The sequence below is a fragment of the Mytilus galloprovincialis genome, chromosome 14 (genome assembly GCF_965363235.1).
Source record: "Mytilus galloprovincialis chromosome 14, xbMytGall1.hap1.1, whole genome shotgun sequence".
Taxonomy (NCBI): domain Eukaryota; kingdom Metazoa; phylum Mollusca; class Bivalvia; order Mytilida; family Mytilidae; genus Mytilus; species Mytilus galloprovincialis.
Genome location: NC_134851.1, coordinates 22,812,552 through 22,819,209, shown reverse-complemented (window position 1 = coordinate 22,819,209; position 6,658 = coordinate 22,812,552).

Here is a 6,658-nt window from a genome sequence, read left to right as displayed (position 1 = left end):
TAGATGAATTATTATTCCATAGTGTTAGGTCCATTTGTATAGCATAGCACTAAGTACATTCTTATAGCATAACACTAAGTACATTTTAATAGCAAGCATTAGGTCCATTTTTATAGCATAGCACTAGGTAAACCATTATAACATAGAACAAAGGTCCATTCGTATACCGTTCCACTAAAACTATTCCTATAGCATAGCACTAGGTACATTTTAATAGCGTAGAACTAGGTCCGTTCTTATAACATACTGCGAGATACATTTGTGTAACATAGCGCTAGGTCTAATCGTATAATATAGCAACACCACAGGCATCTTCTTACAGCTTTGCATTGAGTTAATTATTATAGCATTCTACTAAGTACATTCTAAAAGTATAAAACTAGGTACATTATGATAGCATATAAAACAAGGCTACTTACATTATCATATCATAGCGCTAGGTATATGATAATAGCATAGCACTACGTATATTTATCTTTCCCCTAAATACATTCTTTAAGAATAGCAGCACAAAGTATATTATTATAGTAAGAACTTGGTCCATTCTTATAACAGATCACTTAGTAGAATATTTTAATATAGTGCTAGGTCTGTTCATATACCATTCCTGTAAGTTAACCCAATAGCATAGGACTAGGTGCATTAAAATAGCATAGCACAAGCTACATTATCATAAGTTAGGGCTTGGTCTATTCTTATAGAAGAGAACTAATTATATCATTATATCATTTGACTAAATAGATTCTTATAGCATAGCTTTAGGTACGTGATTAAAACATAGGACTAGGTAATGAACTACATCCATTCTCAAAGCATATCACTAGATACATAATTATAAATTAGCGCTAGGTCCATTCTTATAGCATAGCACTAAGTACATTATTACAATACAGACTTATGCAAATTTTTGGTTGCATATTACCAAGCACATTATAACAACAACCACTAAGACATTCTCATAACATTCCACTAAGTATTCATTTAGATGTTGGAGAAGCACTACCCTTTCTCAACCAAATGTAGATGAGCCTGGATCAGTCATCTGTGTTGGCGAAGCTGTACCCTTACTCAAGCACATGCATATGAGACAAGCTTGGGTTCTCAGTTAGGTGCATATGAGACAAGCTTGGGTTCTCTACCAGAATGAGAATCTGTACCCTTACTCTTTCACATGAAGATGACAAAGTGTCCTTACTCAATTACATGTTGTAGAAATAGTTTTGTAACTCAATCATGTAAATGAGATACTACATAAAGTATCAGATGCATATCAACCTGTATCGTTAAACATATGCCAGCCTATTTCTTAAACATATCAGCTTGTACCCCTATAACAAAGGACGAAGTACATTATTATAGCAGAGAACTAAGTTCATTCTTATAGCAGAGCAATAGATGAATTATTATTCCATAGTGTTAGGTCCATTTGTATAGCATAGCACTAAGTACATTCTTATAGCATAACACTAAGTACATTTTAATAGCAAGTATTAGGTCCGTTTTTATAGCATAGCACTAGGTAAACCATTATAACATAGAACACAGGTCCATTCGTATACCATTCCACTAAAACTATTCCTATAGCATAGCACTAGGTACATTTTAATAGCGTAGAACTAGGTCCGTTCTTATAACATACTGCGAGATACATTTGTGTAACATAGCGCTAGGTCTAATCGTATAATATAGCTACACCACAGGCATCTTCTTACAGCTTTGCATTGAGTTAATTATTATAGCATTCTACTAAGTACATTCTAAAAGTATAAAACTAGGTACATTATGATAGCATATAAAACAAGGCTACTTACATTATCATATCATAGCGCTAGGTATATGATAATAGCATAGCACGAAGTATATTTAGCTTTCTCCTATAATACATTCTTTAAGAATAGCAGCACAAAGCATATTATTATAGTAAGAACTTGGTCCATTCTTATAGCAGATCACTTAGTAGAATATTTTAACATAGTGCTAGGTCTGTTCATATACCATTCCTGTAAGTTAACCCAATAGCATAGCACTAGGTGCATTAAAATAGCATAGCACAAGATACATTATCATAAGTTAGGGCTTGGTCTATTCTTATAGAAGAGAACACTAAGTATTCATTTAGATGTTGGAGAAGCACTACCCTTTCTCAACCAAATGTAGATGAGCCTGGATCAGTCATCTGTGTTGGCGAAGCTGTACCCTTACTCAATCACATGCATATGAGACAAGGTTGGGTTCTCAGTTAGGTGCATATGAGACAAGCTTGGGTTCTCTACCAGAATGAGAAGCTGTACCCTTACTCTTTCACATGAAGATGACAAAGTGTCCTTACTCAATTACATGTTGAAGAAATAGTTTTGTAACTCAATCATGTAAATGAGATACTACATAAAGTATCAGATGCATATCAACCTGTATCGTTAAACATATGCCAGCCTATTTCTTAAACATATCAGCTTGTACCCTTATAACAAAGGACGAAGTACATTATTATAGCAGAGAACTAAGTTCATTCTTATAGCAGAGCAATAGATGAATTATTATTCCATAGTGTTAGGTCCATTTGTATAGCATAGCACTAAGTACATTCTTATAGCATAACACTAAGTACATTTTAATAGCAAGCATTAGGTCCATTTTGATAGCATAGCACTAGGTAAACCATTATAACATAGAACAAAGGTCCATTCGTATACCATTCCACTAAAACTATTCCTATAGCATAGCACTAGGTACATTTTAATAGCGTAGAACTAGGTCCGTTCTTATAACATACTGCGAGATACATTTGTGTAACATAGCGCTAGGTCTAATCGTATAATATAGCAACACCACAGGCATCTTCTTACAGCTTTGCATTGAGTTAATTATTATAGCATTCTACTAAGTACATTCTAAAAGTATAAAACTAGGTACATTATGATAGCATATAAAACAAGGCTACTTACATTATCATATCATAGCGCTAGGTATATGATAATAGCATAGCACTACGTATATTTATCTTTCCCCTAAATACATTCTTTAAGAATAGCAGCACAAAGTATATTATTATAGTAAGAACTTGGTCCATTCTTATAACAGATCACTTAGTAGAATATTTTAATATAGTGCTAGGTCTGTTCATATACCATTCCTGTAAGTTAACCCAATAGCATAGGACTAGGTGCATTAAAATAGCATAGCACAAGCTACATTATCATAAGTTAGGGCTTGGTCTATTCTTATAGAAGAGAACTAATTATATCATTATATCATTTGACTAAATAGATTCTTATAGCATAGCTTTAGGTACGTGATTAAAACATAGGACTAGGTAATGAACTACATCCATTCTCAAAGCATATCACTAGATACATAATTATAAATTAGCGCTAGGTCCATTCTTATGGCATAGCACTAAGTACATTATTACAATACAGACTTATGCAAATTTTTGGTTGTATATCACTAAGTACAATATAACAACAACCACTAAGACATTCTCATAACATTCCACTAAGTACTCATTTAGATGTTGGAGACGCACTACCCTTTCTCAACCAAATGTAGATGAGCCTGGACCAGTCATCTGTGTTGGCGAAGCTGTACCCTTACTCAATCACATGCATATGAGACAAGCTTGGGTTCTCAGTTAGGTGCATATGAGACAAGCTTGGGTTCTCAGTTAGGTGCATATGAGACAAGCTTGGTTTCTCTACCAGAATGAGAAGCTGTACCCTAATCTTTCACATGAAGATGACAAAGTGTCCTTACTCAATTACATGTTGAAGAAATAGTTTTGTAACTCAATCATGTAAATGAGATACTACATAAAGTATCAGATGCATATCAACCTGTATCGTTAAACATATGCCAGCCGATTTCTTAAACATATCAGCTTGTACCCTTATAACAAAGGACGAAGTACATTATTATAGCAGAGCAATAGATGAATTATTATATCATAGTGTTAGGTCCATTTGTATAGCATAGTGTTAGGTCCATTTGTATAGCATAGCACTAAGTACATTCTTATAGCATAACACTAAGTACATTTAAATAGCAAGTATTAGGTCCATTTTTATAGCATAGCACTAGGTAAATCATTATAACATAGAACACAGGTCCATTCGTATACCATTCCACTAAAACTATTCCTATAGCATAGCACTACGTACATTTTAATAGCGTAGAACTAGATCCGTTCTTATAACATACTGCGAGATACATTTGTGTAACATAGCGCTAGGTCTTATCGTATAATATAGCAACACCACAGGCATCTTCTTACAGCTTTGCATTGAGTTAATTATTATAGCATTCTACTAAGTACATTCTAAGAGTATAAAACTAGGTACATTATGATAGCATATAAAACAAGGCTACTTACATTATCATATCATAGCGCTAGGTATATGATAATAGCATAGCACGAAGTATATTTAGCTTTCTCCTATAATACATTCTTTAAGAATAGCAACACAAAGCATATTATTATAGTAAGAACTTGGTCCATTCTTATAGCAGATCACTTAGTAGAATATTTTAACATAGTGCTAGGTCTGTTCATATACCATTCCTGTAAGTTAACCCAATAGCATAGCACTAGGTGCATTTAAATAGCATAGCACAAGATACATTATCATAAGTTAGGGCTTGGTCTATTCTTATAGCAAAAAACTAATTATATCATTATATGATTTGACTAAATAGATTCTTATAGCATAGCTTTAGATACGTGATTAAAACATAGGACTAGGTAATGAACTACATCCATTCTCAAAGCATATCACTAGATACATAATTATAAATTAGCGCTAGGTCCATTCTTATAGCATAGCACTAAGAACATTATTACAATACAGACGTATGCAAATTTTTGGTTGCATATTACTAAGTACATTATAACAACAACCACTAAGACATTCTCATAACATTCCACTAAGTACTCATTTAGATGTTGGAGAAGCACTACCCTTTCTCAACCAAATGTAGATGAGCCTGGACCATTCATCTGTGTTGGCGAAGCTGTACCCTTACTCAATCACATGCATATGAGACAAGCTTGGGTTCTCAGTTAGGTGCATATGAGACAAGCTTGGGTTCTCTACCAGAATGAGAAGCTGTACCCTTACTCTTTCACATGAAGATGACAAAGTGTCCTTACTCAATTACATGTTGAAAAAATAGTTTTGTAACTCAATCATGTAAATGAGATACTACATAAAGTATCAGATGCATATCAACCTGTATCGTTAAACATATGCCAGCCTATTTCTTAAACATATCAGCTTGTACCCTTATAACAAAGGACGAAGTACATTATTATAGCAGAGAACTAAGTTCATTCTTATAGAAGAGCAATAGATGAATTATTATTCCATAGTGTTAGGTCCATTTGTATAGCATAGCACTAAGTACATTCTTATAGCATAACACTAAGTACATTTTAATAGCAAGTATTAGGTCCATTTTTATAGCATAGCACTAGGTAAACCATTATAACATAGAACACAGGTCCATTCGTATACCATTCCACTAAAACTATACCTATAGCATAGCACTATGTACATTTAAATAGCGTAGAACTAGGTCCGTTCTTTTAACATACTGCGAGATACATTTGTGTAACATAGCGCTAGGTCTAATCGTATAATATAGCAACACCACAGGCATCTTCTTACAGCTTTGCATTGAGTTAATTATTATAGCATTCTACTAAGTACATTCTAAAAGTATAAAACTAGGTACATTATGATAGCATATAAAACAAGGCTACTTACATTATCATATCATAGCGCTAAGTATATGATAATAGCATAGCACTACGTATATTTATCTTTCCCCTAAATACATTCTTTTAGAATAGCAGCACAAAGTATATTATTAAAGTAAGAACTTGGTCCATTCTTATAGCAGATCACTTAGTAGAATATTTTAACATAGTGCTAGGTCTGTTCATATACCATTCCTGTAAGTTAACCCAATAGCATAGCACTAGGTGCATTAAAATAGCATAGCACAAGCTACATTATCATAAGTTAGGGCTTGGTCTATTCTTATAGAAGAGAACTAATTATATCATTATATCATTTGACTAAATAGATTCTTATAGCATAGCTTTAGGTACGTGATTAAAACATAGGACTAGGTAATGAACTACATCCATTCTCAAAGCATATCACTAGATACATAATTATAAATTAGCGCTAGGTCCATTCTTATAGCATAGCACTAAGTACATTATTACAATAAAGACTTATGCAAATTTTTGGTTGTATATCACTAAGTACATTATAACAACAACCACTAAGACATTCTCATAACATTCCACTAAGTACTCATTTAGATGTTGGAGACGCACTACCCTTTCTCAACCAAATGTAGATGAGCCTGGACCAGTCATCTGTCTTGGCGAAGCTGTACCCTTACTCAATCACATGCATATGAGACAAGCTTGGGTTCTCAGTTAGGTGCATATGAGACAAGCTTGGGTTCTCTACCAGAATGAGAAGCTGTACCCTTACTCTTTCACATGCATATGAGACAACCTTGGGTTCTCAGTTAGGTGCATATGAGGCAAGCTTGGGTTCTCTACAAGAATGAGAAGCTGTACCCTTACTCTTTCACATGAAGATGACAAAGTGTTCTTACTCAATTACATGTTGAAGAAATAGTT